Consider the following 18,953-nt stretch of genomic DNA (forward strand, 5'->3'; position numbering starts at 1 on the left):
TTTTTAACCTCTTAACACTTTGGGTGCCGGCCAAAAATCCGGAAAATGACTGTGGGTTGCCAGGATTCCTGGGCAATTCTAGCATATCTCATGATCTTAGCGGAGCTATTTCTATATTTTATATTATAACTATGGGGAAATGGTTGGGCTCATTTGAAGACGACAAGTTGATGTACACAATGCAAAAAACCGTTTGTTTCTGCATGTCTTCGTTCGTTCACAATTACAAGTTAAAAAACGTCAACAAAAGATAAAAGTACAGGTAAATTCTTTAGAACAGGAGTTACAGGCACTTTTATGAACGGTGTGCCGGCGGGGTGATAATAGGTACTGAACGTGTTATAAAGCAATTTAGACTGGGATGGATGGATGGATGGTTTGATTGTTTGACAGATTGTTTTATTGGTTTGATTGATAGAATGTTTTATTGTTTTGTTGATCGTTTGATTCATAGATTGATTTGTTTGATTGATTGATTAATTTGTTGGTCGTTTGATTGATAGAATGTTTGATTGTTTTGTTGGTCGTTTGATTCATAGATTGATTTGTTTGATTGATTGATTGATTTGTTGGTCGTTTGATTGATAGAATGTTTGATTGTTTTGTTGGTCGTTTGCTTGATAGAATGTTTGATTGTTTTGTTGATCGTTTGATTCATAGATTGATTTGTTTGATTGATTGATTACTTTGTTGGTCGTTTGATTGATAGAATGTTTGATTGTTTTGTTGGTCGTTTGATTCATAGATTGATTTGTTTGATTGATTGATTTGTTGGTCGTTTGATTGATAGAATGTTTGATTGTTTTGTTGGTCGTTTGATTCATAGATTGTTTGATTGATTGGTTTGATTGATTGTTTTGTTGGTCGTTTGCTTGATAGAATGTTTGATTGTTTTGTTGATCGTTTGATTCATAGATTGATTTGTTTGATTGATTGATTTGTTGGTCGTTTGATTGATAGAATGTTTTATTTGTTTTGTTGGTCGTTTGATTCATAGATTATTTGATTGATTGATTGGTTTGATTGATTTATTGTTTTGTTGGTCGTTTGCCTGATAGAATGTTTGATTGTTTTGTTGATTGTTTGATTCATAGATTGATTTGTTTGATTGATTTGTTGGTCGTTTGATTGATAGAATGTTTGATTGTTTTATTGATTGTTTGATTCATAGATTGTTTGATTGATTGATTGATTGACAGTCCGACTGACTGACAAACTTGAAATGCAGTAATACTATTATATCGATCAGGTGGGAATATATTGTATTGATCAGGTTAGTAGATATTGTACCGATCAGGTATTATAGATCATGTGCATGCAATAAACTAAACAAAAAAACATTTTGACTGTTTCTCATTCATGTACTGTGCATAATCTGCTCCTGTGTTGTAGACACTGTGTTGCTCTGTACCTACCTGTTTTCCAATTTATTCGTCCATACATGATAAACACATTCATAAAGTAATAATATCTTGTATTGATAATATATCAATTAGTTTCACCTGGAAATACTACTACCTCATCAACCACCATGCCTGGCGCTAATGAACAAGTAAGTTATAACTACTGGTGTAGGTCCAGAAAACATTATTATAAAATACAGAATACTTTACAATGCAGAAAACTTGAAACTTTGATGCCATGAAAATTTTTATTGTAAAATATGTTCAATAAACTGGGTGACAAGTCATCAGTACCAACCATTGTTGCTGTGCATTATATGCTGGTAACATTCACAGTATAAAATTATGGTAATTTACCAAGACAATACCTTATAAAAAGTGAACACTGGCTGATGATAACCAACCATTGTTTCAGTGCATTTAGGAGTTTGTTGGTAACATTCACAGTATAGGATTATGGTAATTTACCAATACAATACCTTATAAAAAGTGAACACTGGAGGATAATCAACCATTGTTTCAGTGCATTTAGGAGTTTGTTGGTAACATTCACAGTATAGGATTATGGTAATTTACCAATACAATACCTTATAAAAAGTGAACACTGGAGGATAATCAACCATTGTTTCAGTGCATTTAGGAGTTTGTTGGTAACATTCACAGTATAGGATTATGGTAATTTACCAATACAATACCTTATAAAAAGTGAACACTGGAGGATAATAAACCATTGTTTCAGTGCATTTAGGAGTTTGTTGGTAACATTCACAGTATAGGATTATGGTAATTTACCAAGACAATACCTTATAAAAAGTGAACACTGGCTGATGATAACCAACCATTGTGTCAGTGCATTTAGGAGTTTGTTGGTAACATTCACAGTATAGGATTATGGTAATTTACCAAGACAATACCTTATAAAAAGTGAACACTGGCTGATGATAACCAACCATTGTGTCAGTGCATTTAGGAGTTTGTTGGTAACTGTGAAGTGCCACAGAACAAGTGACACTTTTGGAAATTGACATCCTGATTCGTTCCAATATAGCCCTATATACCTATTTTTCACATGTAATTATATGCTTCATTATTCAAATATTCAATTGACGATGGACAATGACCTCCCAGGATGGCAGAGTGGGTGTGAAGTGCCACAGAACAAGTGACACTTTTGGACAATGACATCCTGAGTCGTTCCTATATGACCAGTATAATCTTTAAACTGAACTCTGGAGGATAGCTCTATGATGGCTCTACTTATAAAAAATGGAACTGAGCCTTTAATGTCTCCATAGAAGGGGCCTGTTCTTCACAGTTCTTCACAGACAACAGGCAAAAGGGAGTCAACCTAGGGAATGTGGGCCTCAGCAGAGGAGAGAAAGCTGTAAAATGTTAACCCTTTCAGACGGGAAGGGAATTAAAGGTTGAGGGTTGAAAAACAGGGAGTCCTGAAACTATAGAGGGAATCTTAAAAAACTATATAACAATTAAATGTTTAATGTGTACAGTAAAAGTTTTCATAAATGGCATGCTTATAATTAACTGTCAGTAGAGAATAATACTAAAAGAATGATGTGTAAAACTGTTTCGAGAGGGGATCTTTTAAGGAATCCTGATAAGAAATCCTATGGATGGCCTCGTGCCTGGTAACAGATCACGTGGTCACCACAGACAAAGCAGTTGTCTGTTCTGAAGGAATAAGGGACTTTCTGTTACTTAAAACCACTAGGTAACTAGAAGTAACGTTAGTACAAAGAAGGAGGAGTTCATACGAATTATGTATTGTATTTTGGTTTGCTAAACAAAAATTACATCCCTGTGACATCACTGTGTTTAGACCAATCGGAAATATGGTACAATGTCGATATAAAAGGGACGGTAGCCCGTTCAAGAGCAGACTTTTAGGGGAGAGATGAAGATGCTGCTGCTTGACACGGGGCACAAGCCGTGCCAGATGAGATGTTTTGTTTTGTGCATATTTTAACTGAATTGGAAATTTTCTAATTCAGTCTCTTTTTGTAACTTGCCTTTTCTAATTAAACCTCTCTATAAATATATCCTTTGTATCCTTTCTTCTGACCAGACGGCCGGGTAAGCATTGAAATGTGTTCTGCAATTGTAACTTCACCCTTTGCGTTTTGATTTATGATGTAAAAAACCTCCTGAGTGTGGCTTTCCCCAGACGGAGTAGAAGGAGAAATAGGATTATGCATTAAGGCTTTAGCCAGACGGAGTAAAAGGAGAAATATGTCAACCACGCGGTCCAGTAATGTGCCTGATTTATGATGTAAAAAACCTCCTGAGTGTGGCTTTCCCCAGACGGAGTAGAAGGAGACATATGATTATGCATTAAGGCAAAATAGAATAAGTGGCTTTATCCCTAGCTATAATGGGATTATCAAGTAAAGCCATACAGTGATAATACGTGTACTGTATAATGGGATTATCAAGTAAAGCCATACAGTGATAATACGTGTAACGGATAAGGGAAATGGACCTCATCTGAATAAAGAGTCCTTCCCAGTGCAAATAAAATAAAAGATTCCGCAACTTCAATCACTCGACCTAAGGTCGATGACTGACGGGGGTCGGAACGGTGCATTCGCTATCTCTTGTCGGTCAGTAGTAACAACAACATTTTGTAGACTCGTTCGGTTCTGCATGTCAACCACTTCGTGGTAATACGGCCAACCGAGTAGAATAAAGCAAAATAGAATAAAGTAAATATACCCCGCAACTCTAATCTATCAACTGTATGACTGGAGGGGACGGGGGGGGTGCATGTGTGTGAGCCGAGGTCGGCTGAGTTTAAGCCCTGAATTTTATAGAACACAATTGAGTCCTAGACGTCCCAAACTTCGCAGGACGCTGCTAGAAGCTGGGATTCGGACCAATGAGTTATGGGATAATCAATCTGACCTCGGTTTACGACCGGTACTTAACATGGCGTCCCTGGCGATGTGCATTTATACTAACCAAAATAGGTGCTAAACGGCCGAAGAAGACAGGACTACTGTCAAAAGCCTCTGGAGTAAAATTAAATTACAGATTTGGCTAAAATTAAAGTAGAAAGCTCTACTGGCGACTCGAGTGGAAGGCTCTACTTGGGGATATCACAAATGAATAGAAAGCTCTATCTTTGTGATTAAAGCAACGTTTACTCACAACTAAAGGGTAATATAATGTTTATAGAGCTCTGGGGGGAGTTACAAGTGCAGCATAATTTCGTGCTTTGCCCACAGGAAGTGAACTGGCCCTACCCAAGACGAGAGCCAACTACCCAAAGCTACTGTAGGTGAGGAGGGGAGACTGTATGTGAAGCGCAGTCAAAACGACCGTTCACAGAAAGGCGAACTGGAGAGCCAACTACCCAAAGCTACTGTAGGTGAGGAGGGGAGACTGTATGTGAAGCGCAGTCAAAACGACCGTTCACAGAAAGGCGAACTGGAGAGCCAACTACCCAAAGCTACTGTATGTGAGGAGGGGAGACTGTATGTAGAGCGCAGTCAAAACGACCGTTCACAGAAAGGCGAACTGGAGAGCCAACTACCCAAAGCTACTGTAGGTGAGGAGGGGAGACTGTAAGTGAAGCGCAGTCAAAACGACCGTTCACAGAAAGGCGAACTGGAGAGCCAACTACCCAAAGCGACTGTATGTGAGGAGGGGAGACTGTATGTGAAGCGCAGTCAAAACGACCGTTCACAGAAAGGCGAACTGGAGAGCCAACTACCCAAAGATACTGTTTGTAAGGAGGAGAGACTGTATGTGAAGCGCAGTCAAAACGACCGTTCACAGAAAGGCGAACTGGAGAGCCAACTACCCAAAGCTACTGTAGGTGAGGAGGGGAGACTGTATGTGAAGCGCAGTCAAAACGACCGTTCACAGAAAGGCGAACTGGAGAGCCAACTACCCAAAGCTACTGTAGGTGAGGAGGGGAGACTGTATGTGAAGCGCAGTCAAAACGACCGTTCACAGAAAGGCGAACTGGAGAGCCAACTACCCAAAGCGACTGTATGTGAGGAGGGGAGACTGTATGTGAAGCGCAGTCAAAACGACCGTTCACAGAAAGGCGAACTGGAGAGCCAACTACCCAAAGCTACTGTAGGTGAGGAGGGGAGACTGTATGTGAAGCGCAGTCAAAACGACCGTTCACAGAAAGGCGAACTGGAGAGCCAACTACCCAAAGCTACTGTAGGTGAGGAGGGGAGACTGTATGTGAAGCGCAGTCAAAACGACCGTTCACAGAAAGGCGAACTGGAGAGCCAACTACCCAAAGCGACTGTATGTGAGGAGGGGAGACTGTATGTGAATCGAAGTCAAAACGACCGTTCACAGAAAGGCGAACTGGAGAGCCAACTACCCAAAGCGACTGTATGTGAGGAGGGGAGACTGTATGTGAAGCGCAGTCAAAACGACCGTTCACAGAAAGGCGAACTGGAGAGCCAACTACCCAAAGCTACTGTATGTAAGGAGGGGAGACGGTATGTGAAACGAAGCCAAAACGGCCGTTCACAGGACTGCAAGCTAACTAGCTCGCCATCAGCTAACAAGCCAGTGCTAACACCCATGGGCTGGCCCTAGCCAGACGGAAGCTAACTAGCTCGCCATTGGCTAACAAGCCAGTGCTAACACCCATGAGCTGGCCCTAGCCAGACGGAAGCTAACTAGCACGACATCAGCTAACAAGCCAGTGCTAACACCCATGAGCTGGCCCTAGCCAGACGGAAGCTAACTAGCACGACATCGGCTAACAAGCCAGTGCTAACACCCATGAGCTGGCCCTAGCCAGACGGAAGCTAACTAGCTCGCCATCAGCCAACAAGCCAGGAGTGAACTGAATGCTAACTGGATGGCTACCTAGCCCGAGGCTACGTGACGCTAGCTAAAACGGCGCGTTCACTGGAACACGGGCTGACAAGCCAGGAGAGCTAACTAGCTCACCATCGGCTAACAAACCAGTGCTAACACGATGTCTCACAATCATTCCCACATCATAGAGGAGGAATCACCCTCGGATGAGGGATTGGGAGTGTCCATACCCGACCTGGGTCTAGACTACCTAGGAGAACGGGAGGAACACCCAGAGTCCCCTGTAACGTTTGCGGGAAGTGAGGAATTCACAGAACCAAGCAAATCACAATATCCAGAGCTGCCGGCTGTACAGCAAGCAGTAATTGGCACAGAAAATAAACCTTACTGCTGTGACCAGTGTGGAAAGAGCTTCAAGACGAAGCGTCACCTTAAATTACACCACGTGGTACACACAGGAGAGAAACCTTACTGCTGTGACCAGTGTGGAAAGAGCTTCAAGACGAAGCGTCACCTTAAAGGTCACCACTTGGTGCACACACAAGAGAAACCTTACTGCTGTGACCAGTGTGGAAAGAGCTTCAAGACGAAGCGTCACCTTAAACTACACCACGTGGTACACACAGGAGAGAGACCTTACTGCTGTGACCAGTGTGGGAAGACCTTCAAGACGAAGAGAGAGCTTAAAAGTCACCACTTGGTACATACAGGAGAGAAACCTTACTGCTGTGACCAGTGTGGGAAGACCTTCAAGATGAAGAAAGAGCGTAAAGGTCACCACTTGGTGCACACACAAGAGAAACCTTACTGCTGTGACCAGTGTGGAAAGAGCTTCAAGACGAAACGTCACCTTAAACTACACCACGTGGTACACACAGGAGAGAGACCTTACTGCTGTGACCAGTGTGGAAAGAGCTTCAAGACGAAGCGTCACCTTAAAGGTCACCACTTGGTGCACACACAAGAGAAACCTTACTGCTGTGACCAGTGTGGAAAGAGCTTCAAGACGAAGCGTCACCTTAAACTACACCACGTGGTACACACAGGAGAGAAACCTTACTGCTGTGACCAGTGTGGGAAGACCTTCAAGACCAAGGCAGAGCTTAAACCCCACAGACAGCGGAGACAGCCATGCAGGGTGCCAACCTGCAAAACTGGAACAGTTAAAGGTTATGTGTCTTGCTCAGGGACATTTCGACACACTACCTGGGACAAGCTGGAATCGGACCAGAAACCCTCCGATTGCCAGACGACCGCTCTGCCTCCTGAGACACTGCTTATGCAGGCTGAGAATGCGGTCAAGACGGAAGCGTCAATTAAAGAGCAAGGGTTGAATCATGAAGATTCTCAACGTGAACAATCCATAGATCTAGACCACAGGGAACTGACGGTGGAGGAATCACCACAAAATGAGGAGAGTGATGACGACTGGATGGTTATGTGTGTGGTTATGTCGGACCTGACATTTGAACCCACAAATGGAGACCCTGTTCTGCCACAGGATATTGGAAATGGACAGAACCAAGAAGACGATGTAGTCATTTTTCCTCTTTATGAGGCGCAAGGCTCCACCTCAAAACGAGTATCTCCCTCCACTGACATAGAGGCGTTCAACTCGCTAGACGAGTACCTAAAGGCCAAAAACATCAATTATGAGCACTGTTCCATTTTCTATGGCCCAGAAGAGGAGGATGGCGACATTCAGATGAAGGATCAGAACCCGAGGCCACAGATGACACCTTCAGGTGAAACTGAGTCTGAGCCTGAACAGGATGGGGAGCTAAATACCTCTGAAACTGAACACAGTTCTGATTACTCAACATATTGAGTAATAGCTCAAGAGAAGCTAGCACAAGGAGACGCTAGCTCACCAAAGGGGCTTCAAAGGCCCAAATGATGGAAAGAGAAGCAAGGACCCCCGGTCAAGATCCAGGGGATAAGATGGTGGAGAAACTAATCCCAGAGCAGCGAGCAGAGATGAGGGCAACAAAGGGAGAAATTACCTTCTGGGGCCCTGACACATGACACTCAAGCAAGTGCAAACTGCACTTGACATACCGCTCATCTGTCAAGAGGAATAATATATAGTGTTATTGTCATTTAGGAAGAAACATGACATAGAATACTACATGCATTTTGTATATATTTTAAGTATAATATGTAAAGATGTCCGTCCTTGCTCTAAACCCAGAGTAAAGTAAAGTGAATTTGTAATCTATTTCATTCAGAAGGGATTTCCTGACAGCAACCATTTGGTAGGTTAGCACCCTACCAGCCATATCAGCTGTATGAGATGTACACTCACCAGCGCCTATGGGTAAAAAATTTAGACTCTGCAAACTCTCAAGCTTAGCACCTTGACGCGGGGGGACAGAGCGAGCATCAGGGTCTCTGTATCCGACGGGCCTATCAGATTTGTGGGGACTTGGAAGCCTCAGCATACAGGACGCTGTGGTGCTTAGGCGGCCAAGTCACTGGTTTATAGGTCTGTCAAAACGGATTGGAGGTTCCGGGGCTAAGAACATAAGTTCAAGTGAGTTGGGCTTTATACTATTTAAATAGGTATCAAAAGCCGAAAGAATATGAACCGAAATGACTGCTGTCAGGTGCCTCTGGAGTAGAATCAATTACAGATTTGAAAAAACCAAACGTAGAAGGTTCTACTCAAAGAAAGAATCACACTTAAAGTATATTTTTGTGATTGCAGTGAAAGATCACTCATGACTAAAAAGTTACGTAATGTTTTCTTACAGTCAAAAACGTAGAAGGTTCTACTCAAAGAAAGAATCACACTTAAAGTATATTTTTGTGATTGCAGTGAAAGATCACTCATGACTAAAAAGTTACGTAATGTTTTCTTACAGTCAAAAACGTAGAAGGTTCTACTCAAAGAAAGAATCACACTTAAAGTATATTTTTGTGATTGCAGTGAAAGATCACTCATGACTAAAAAGTTACGTAATGTTTTCTTACAGTCAAAAACGTAGAAGGTTCTACTCAAAGAAAGAATCACACTTAAAGTATATTTTTGTGATTGCAGTGAAAGATCACTCATGACTAAAAAGTTACGTAATGTTTTCTTACAGTCAAAAACGTAGAAGGTTCTACTCAAAGAAAGAATCACACTTAAAGTATATTTTTGTGATTGCAGTGAAAGATCACTCATGACTAAAAAGTTACGTAATGTTTTCTTACAGTCAAAAACATAGAAGGTTCTACTCAAAGAAAGAATCACACTTAAAGTATATTTTTGTGATTGCAGTGAAAGATCACTCATGACTAAAAAGTTACGTAATGTTTACTTACAGTCGAAACCTAAGTAGAAAAATAGGTACCAGGTCACCTGAACTAGAAATAACCTAATGTTTACTTAAAATCAGAATAAGTCCTGCATAAGTCCTGCTACTGTGACGGAAGTGGAACCGGCGTAATAATACAGGCTGGTGTTATCAGCAGGAGCTGAGTCTATAAGAGGCTACATAGCCTGAATCTACAAGCTGGCTAACTAGCCGGAGCTAATACCAGACATAAACAGTAACTAACTACCCAGTCTGGACCGAGACAAGCACAACACAGGGTAGACCCCCTGTGCAAGAAGGAAGTGGACGGAAACAACAGTCCGAAAGGTCTGTGAACAATGTGCGCTGGTAAGGGGGACAAAAACCTGAACCAGTGCCATCAAGACGAATAGCAGTGTCTGAGAGCAGGACTGAAACTACTGGAGGAAGCGGGTGTAATGGCCCAATACTCTGTACCCTACCAGCCCGATACGAACGGGGTGGCAGAGAGAGCCATACGCAATATGAAGGATCAGATGATCAAAGTGAATATGTTGCGATCCTGGAATGAACCGACCTCCCTCCTTAGGATACACCAAGGAGACCGACAGTACAGTTCGGACCGGAAGGATCAGAACCTGCCCTATTTCGGGCCAGGAGCACTCTTAGACGGGGGGGGGGGGGGGGGGCTGTCCCCCCGGAGTCAGCGGACGACGCAGCGAATGGCAAGAAGGAATATACTGACTCAGGTCAGAAACCGGAAATGGAGGAAGACCGGGATAGGTCAAGCTCCAGAGCATCCTCAAGGTCCTCATCTAGACCTCCCAGACCTCCCAGACCTCCTAGACCTCCTAGACCGGACAGAGAGACATCGGCCTGGACCCAGGTTACAGGGCGACGAGAGCCCTGAATGGACCTGAAAGAGAGAAAAGAAATGAGTCCTCTGTGGACTGTATCTGTGATGTCCTGCGAGGCCTACGGACAGGGTCACACGACCAGGCCAACCACACTTCAATAGAGGACTGCTGCTACAATTCTCGGGGACCCATGGGGGTCGCCCGAGAAGTGACAAATCAACCTACCTCAAACTATGGGAGAGATCCAAGAGGTCAGAGGGGGCGACCCCAAGATGACCAAGATGACCAAGATGACCACGATGACCAAGATGACCAAGATGACCACGATGACCAAGATGACCAAGACGACAACAGCCTGGGTACATCGGCCGGGAACAACAGATGCAAGTCTTCCCGCCGGATACCAAGCAACAACGTGACCCCTATCCTGTCGGCCCGTCCAGCCAGGGAACAACGGATGCAAGTCTTCCCGCCGGCTACCAGGGTAACAAGGTACCAAGATGGCAGAGGGGGTGTGGAGAGTCACAGCCACGTGACCCCACAATCGCCATCTCGTCCCCCAGTACAGACGCTATTAAGACAATGGAAAATGACCGCCCAGGATGACAGAGTGGGTGTGAAGTGCCACAGAACAAGTGACACTTTTGGAAATTGACATCCTGATTCGTTCCAATATAGCCCTATATACCTATTTTTCACATGTAATTATATGCTTCATTATTCAAATATTCAATTGACGATGGACAATGACCTCCCAGGATGGCAGAGTGGGTGTGAAGTGCCACAGAACAAGTGACACTTTTGGACAATGACATCCTGAGTCGTTCCTATATGACCAGTATAATCTTTAAACTGAACTCTGGAGGATAGCTCTATGATGGCTCTACTTATAAAAAATGGAACTGAGCCTTTAATGTCTCCATAGAAGGGGCCTGTTCTTCACAGTTCTTCACAGACAACAGGCAAAGGGAGTCAACCTAGGGAATGTGGGCCTCAGCAGAGGAGAGAAAGCTGTAAAATGTTAACCCTTTCAGACGGGAAGGGAATTAAAGGTTGAGGGTTGAAAAACAGGGAGTCCTGAAACTATAGAGGGAATCTTAAAAAACTATATAACAATTAAATGTTTAATGTGTACAGTAAAAGTTTTCATAAATGGCATGCTTATAATTAACTGTCGGTAGAGAATAATACTAAAAGAATGATGTGTAAAACTGTTTCGAGAGGGGATCTTTTAAGGAATCCTGATAAGAAATCCTATGGATGGCCTCGTGCCTGGTAACAGATCACGTGGTCACCACAGACAAAGCAGTTGTCTGTTCTGAAGGAATAAGGGACTTTCTGTTACTTAAAACCACTAGGTAACTAGAAGTAACGTTAGTACAAAGAAGGAGGAGTTCATACGAATTATGTATTGTATTTTGGTTTGCTAAACAAAAATGACATCCCTGTGACATCACTGTGTTTAGACCAATCGGAAATATGGTACAATGTCGATATAAAAGGGACGGTTGCCCGTTCAAGAGCAGACTTTTAGGGGAGAGATGAAGATGCTGCTGCTTGACACGGGGCACAAGCCGTGCCAGATGAGATGTTTCGTTTTGTGCATTTTTTAACTGAATTGGAAATTTTCTAATTCAGTCTCTTTTTGTACCTTGCCTTTTCTAATTAAACCTCTCTATAAATATATCCTTTGTATCCTTTCTTCTGACCAGACGGCCGGGTAAGCATTGAAATGTGTTCTGCAATTGTAACTTCACCCTTTGCGTTTTGATTTATGATGTAAAAAACCTCCTGAGTGTGGCTTTCCCCAGACGGAGTAGAAGGAGAAATAGGATTATGCATTAAGGCTTTAGCCAGACGGAGTAAAAGGAGAAATATGTCAACCACGCGGTCCAGTAATGTGCCTGATTTATGATGTAAAAAACCTCCTGAGTGTGGCTTTCCCCAGACGGAGTAGAAGGAGACATATGATTATGCATTAAGGCAAAATAGAATAAGTGGCTTTATCCCTAGCTATAATGGGATTATCAAGTAAAGCCATACAGTGATAATACGTGTACTGTATAATGGGATTATCAAGTAAAGCCATACAGTGATAATACGTGTAACGGATAAGGGAAATGGACCTCATCTGAATAAAGAGAGTCCTTCCCAGTGCAAATAAAATAAAAGATTCCGCAACTTCAATCACTCGACCTAAGGTCGATGACTGACGGGGGTCGGAACGGTGCATTCGCTATCTCTTGTCGGTCAGTAGTAACAACAACATTTTGTAGACTCGTTCGGTTCTGCATGTCAACCACTTCGTGGTAATACGGCCAACCGAGTAGAATAAAGCAAAATAGAATAAAGTAAATATACCCCGCAACTCTAATCTATCAACTGTATGACTGGAGGGGACGGGGGGGGTGCATGTGTGTGAGCCGAGGTCGGCTGAGTTTAAGCCCTGAATTTTATAGAACACAATTGAGTCCTAGATGTCCCAAACTTCGCAGGACGCTGCTAGAAGCTGGGATTCGGACCAATGAGTTATGGGATAATCAATCTGACCTCGGTTTACGACCGGTACTTAACAGTAACATTCACAGTATAGGATTATGGTAATTTACCAAGACAATACCTTATAAAAAGTGAACACTGGAGGATAACCAACCATTGTTTCAGTGCATTTAGAAGTTTGCTGGTAACATTCACGTCACATGAACTACAGGGCATATCTTACTTGGTCTCTCGCATCGATGACTGCATTGTCCATTGATAAATGGATGAAGCGCCAGATGATCTGTGGACCAAAAAATATCCAATACATGCTTCCAAAGTATATAAATAATAGGCCAATGGACTGCATTAGAAAAGTGTGGTATGTTACCTACAGTATATACTTTTATAAACTGGGTGACTGTCAGCAATCATTGGTTCTGTGCAAACGGTAAAAATGAGGGGGGAAAAAGATAAAAAAAAAAAAAACTATATACACACACAATGCAAATTATGAATGGAGTCGATACAGCTAGATCGCTAACATAACATCTCATCTGCAAGTGGTCCAAACATGCCTATGCAATATCGACAACCGTGGCCCAAATACATGTGTTCAACGCATTTGTCTTGTACAGAAAAAAGTGCAACTACCCAAACACTATACTATACTATACTACAATATACTATACTATACTATACTACACTATACTATACTACACTCAGCTAGCTATACTATGTACCGGTACACATGGTTCTGTCTGTATCACACAATGATGGATTATTTAGAAGTAATCTGTACTTCTGTGTGCCGGATTATTTAGAAGTAGTCTGTACTTCTGTATGACAACTAATAAAGAAACTATTTAGAGAAATCCCTCTTTGTGTGGTACAGAGTGAAGCATTTGTCACGATGCAGGGGGACTTTGCACGATGTGCAAAAATATCTGGTCTCACTCCTGATGCCACGCCTACTGCAGACACGACATTTCCTACACGGTAGCTTTTTCTTGGGGGTGGCTTTGTATGCAACCATTACATGCTTCACAAAGCCACCCACTAATCTGCTCTGCGGGTCCCCCAGTGGGGCCCTAGGGTCGACACGCCCCACCTGCTCAGCCCCTGCCTCCTCCTCACCCCTGCCTCCTCCCCTGCCTCCTCCCCTGCCTCCGCCTCCGCCTCCATCTCCGCTGTCACCCCAGGAATCTTCTTCTCCTTACCGTCTGTGTAGGTCCGCGCCACAGCCCTGGTGAACCGGAAGAGGTTGTAGTAATGCCCTTGTGGGTGCTTTTTTTTGTACAAGACAAAAGCGTTGAAGATACATATTTGGATCAGATACATCACAAACTTTTTGGTCCACTTTCCAGTCTTACGTGTAACCGGATAGTACGATATATTTTGATCCAGCTGATCGACGCCGTTCATGAATTTATTGTACTCCATGATTGATGATGGCTTGAGCATCTCCACCCTCAGCGCTTTGCCACACCATCGCCTTTTCCATGGTGTCCTCGTGGAAGCTGCTGATGGTCTTCACGATTCTCTTATCGCGCCATGCCACGATCAGGACCTCCTTGTTGTTGACCGCAATGCGCTCCCCCACACCGATGTCACGTTTGGTCACGTTCTTGATGATGGCTGGCTCGCCCCGGTGCTTCCTGAGGGTACCACAGACGTCGGTCCTCAACTGTCGGAGCCTGGCGGACATACGTACCGAGTTGTAGAAGTTGTCCATAAAGAGCGTATAGCCGGCCCCAGACAGACGTCCAAGCAGACCGACGACCGTGTCCCCCAGGAGCGAGCCTTCCCGACAATATGGCTTAAATGAAAAGCAATATCCTGTGCGAGATTCGCACAGGAAGTAAGACTTGATACCATAGCGGGTGGGCTTGTTTGGGTTGTAGACCCGGAAGGTCAGGCGGCCTCGCCATGCCATCACCCCCTCGTCAATGGCGAGCTCGCGTTCAGGCTGGTACAGCTCCTTGCACCTCGCGTTTACATGGTCAACAACTAGGGGTGGGAATCACCAGTTTCATCATGATACGATACGATATCGATTCTTTGGACAACGATACGATATTTGCCGATATCACAAAGTCTCTCACGATACAATACGATTAGATTAGATTCAGGTGCCTGCAATCGATATGAGATGATATCATATGCCCATTTAACACAATCAGTAACATTTAGATCAACTAAAAAAAGGTAACGAAAATATCATTTGACATTTGTATTTTTGAGCTCTTCCAGACATTTAAAAGGAAAATCAATCTATTGTTTTTAATACAAATAGACCTCCTGTTCACTGTAAAGTGCCACGTTTTGATATATCGAGCTTTAAACTTTAAGCTCCATTTTTTGGAACTCAAAACTCAACCTAAAACCCCTCCCTACCTCCCTCTCCCAAACCGTTCCTACAACAATTTGTTGATGTTGCATGATCATGTATAGGCCTACATTTATTATGTATTATATTGTTTATGTTTAAACATCAAACTCCTCTGACCTCATCTGGTCTTTCCAAAGACGCGCACACACACACACACAGAAAGGGAGAATGCTATGCTGTAACGTCTACACACACGGAGCTACTGCTGTTGTTCTTGGGCGGATATGAGACTCGCCACAGGATTTTCAAAATAAGAGTATCGATATGAATCGATCTTATTACATTGCATCGATCCGATTCGATTGTTGATAATTACATCGATGTATCGATCTGGATCGATGTATCGTCCCACCCCTATCAACAACACTGCGTACTTTGCACAATTTGTCTCTAACTTCCAGGGAAGTATTGTCCGCAAAGTGGAGGAATCGCCAGATCAATTGAAACCTGTTGCGTGGCATGGTCTCAGAGTAGTACGGTGTGTACATCATGTCGTCAGTGGTCCACATCTGGTCCACGCTAGGCTTCCGCAGGACACTGCTAAGGAAATTGAGTCAGAGGAACTTCTTCAGCTCCTTCAATGTGAGGGGCTTCCAAAGCAGTGCCCTGCTATTGGTTAGCGTGGGGTCCAGCCGGGCAATGGACTGCTCAGCGTAGAGGTTGGACTAGGCAACAATGGAGTTCAGAAAAGCATCTGTCAGGAACAGATCCATCCATTTCGCAGGCCGGTAAGATTTGAGTGCCTTGGCGTCCTGGAGCAACCCCGGTTGGGCTGTGAAGGGGATCCTGTGAGGCACCCAGCCCTCACGAGACCAGGCATTCTCCTCTTCCTGGCGGATCGCAGCCCTGCTCTTCGCTCCTCCGCGTCGCACGCCACGACCTGTCAATTATACAAATATACTATAACACCCCTACTGTAGACATTCATATGCCACGTAGTTACAAACTGTGTGTGAGTGAATGAGTGAGTGTGTGTGGGGTTCAGATGTCAGAGCTGGACGTGGTGTGGGGGTCAGAGGTCAGAGCTGGAAGTGGTGTGCAGAGTGAGGCCAACTTACCGCTCTTAGATGTGCGTTTCCGCCCTGCAACGGGTTCCGGCATGTCCAGACTAGCATCCAGTTCTAGAATCACATGATGTAATACATTACACTAGGGCAACGTATTGTCATTGTATTTGCCACCATCACCACCAGGCCAGGCCCTGCAGCAGCCAGTCACCACCAGGCCCAGGCCCTGCAGCAGCCAGTCACCACCAGGCCCAGGCCCTGCAGCAGCCAGTCACCACCAGGCCCAGGCTCTAGCAGCAGCCAGTCACCACCAGGCCCAGGCTCTAGCAGCAGCCAGCTACCACCAGGCCCAGGCTCTAGCAGCAGCCAGTCACCACCATGTACAATTACCTGCAGGAGTAGAATGTGATCCTATGTCGTTGCCAGTCTCAGCGTCACTATCTGCAGGGTCTGCGCCAGAATCTGAATTGGATTAAATTCATTCAGTAAGTAAGTCTCATAAAACACAATAGTAATACATTTACACATACATAAATGTAGTTAGTACATACCCAAGCATGTTGGTGTATTGGCCCCAGATTCGGTGTCTGAGCCTGTATGAACACAAAATAAATCAGCGGCCATTGTACATCAAAGCATGTACATGTGTGTGTGTTGTAATCAATGGAATTTTACATATGCTACACAACCATGCATTTAAATATAGGCCTCACCATGTGCCCATGCCATTGTGTGTGTGTGTATGTGTGTGCTGTAATCAATGGAATTTGCATATAGAGGCCTCACCATGTACTGCGAAGTTCAAAGGTGTTGGAGAGGATTCATGCCTTTTGATCTTGTGTGTGTGTGTGTGTGTGTACACACACTGCACACACACACACATACACACACATCAAAGGGCATGGGCACATGGTGAGGCCTGCATCTACACACACACACACACATCCATGTAACCTAAAGGTAGACAACTTCAAAGGGCTGGCATCTACACACACACACACACACACACACACACACACACACATCCATGCAACCTAACGTGTAGCAGCACATGGTCATATTGCAACATGACATACCACGTCGACCACCACCACGTCGTCCCATGTCTGACTCGTGTGGTATGCAGGCCTCGCCATAGTTCAAATGTGTTTGAGAGGGTTCATGCCTTTGATGTGGTATGTGGTGTGTGTGTGTGTGTGTGTGTGTGTGTGTGTGTGTGCTGTAATCAATGATATTGGGACTATGCTAAATGAAATAGCATTGATTACAACACACACACACACACACACACCACATCAAAGGCATGAACCCTCTCAAACACATTTGAACTATGGCGAGGCATGCATATCACACACACACACACACAAGCCCTTGAAAAAAAAAAAATAGGCCCTACTCCATCTCACTTCAAACAGGCCTACAGGCCATGCACCCCAACTTAGCACATGGTGGCATGCACAGCATGCAACTATATCACTTACATTGATAGCTACACACTTCAAAGGGCGTGCACATACACACACACAACAAAGGCTGTGCACCCCAACTTAGCACATGGTGTCCTGCACAGCATGCAACTATATCACTTACATTGATAGCTACACACATCAAAGTGCGTGCACCTACACACACACACACACACACAAGACCATGCAACCTAACGTGTAGCACATGGTGGCCTGTACATGCCTATATCCTATATCATTCAACTATCGATTTGAACATGCACGTAAAACAATATTCACATTGCATTAGTAAACATGACGTACCATTGCCCCCTCGACCACCACCGCGTCCCACGTCTGACTCGTGCGATGAATCAGACCCATAACACCTCCGACCCAAGCCGAGATCATCGTCAGATGATTCCGGAGCTAGAATATAATAAATGCATATCAGCGTTGGTTTGGCGAACTAACGTTACATAGTCACAGTATACAATGATTCAAATAAGCGTTAGGTAAATCATCAAATACACGTTTCACACACACACACACAATCACATGCATATCGGCGTTGGTTTGGCGAACTAACGTTACATAGTCACAGTATACAATGATTCAAATAAGCGTTAGGTAAATCATCAAATACACGTTTCACACACACACATATATATATATATAAGACCGTGTAATTACCTGGTGGTTCCCAATCGGCGCTCCCATCAGATTCGTGGGCGGTCGAATCGCTGTCCCCTGACTCGGATGAAGAAGATATGACCACCGCAGCCTTCCTCTTCCTCGAACTGCGTCGGGGTGAGCCGGTCCCGGTCCCGGGGCGAGACGCGTTGCTGGGCCCAGCAACGGTCTCACGGCTCTCTCCGATCGGAGCTACCAAAGACGTTGGTGCTGCTGCTGCTGGAGCTACCAAAGACGTTGGTGCTGCTGCTGCTTGAACAACCGCGGGTCCAAACGCCAGCTTCGTCTGAACAAAGCGACCCGCCGCCGGATTGTCCCCTCGCTTACCTACACTACGTCTCTTCATACTGATCTAATAATCTAAATGAAACTACTAACTGATCAAACTACTATTACTACTACTGAAATAGACTACACACTAATCCCTCACAATAGTACTACTACTTAGCACGACTAAGTACTTTCTAAAGCACAGCTGAAACCTTACAATTAGTCTGATACTACCACTATACTGTATAACACTATAAATATAGACTATAGGCTGATCTCAATTCAAATATCTCTCTCAATCTCTCTCTCTCTATCGCTCTA

At 44.0% G+C, this 18,953-nt stretch overlaps 1 protein-coding gene across 1 annotated transcript in view; it reads right to left on the reverse strand.

The window, feature by feature from the left end:
- Positions 1 to 18,953, reverse strand: part of ddx52 (DEAD (Asp-Glu-Ala-Asp) box polypeptide 52) — a 116,461-nt gene that overhangs the window by 25,725 nt on the left and 71,783 nt on the right. The window lies entirely within an intron of this gene.

This window comes from Notolepis coatsorum, assembly GCF_963971535.1.
Source record: "Notolepis coatsorum genome assembly, chromosome: 2".
NCBI classification, from domain to species: Eukaryota; Metazoa; Chordata; class Actinopteri; order Aulopiformes; family Paralepididae; genus Notolepis; species Notolepis coatsorum.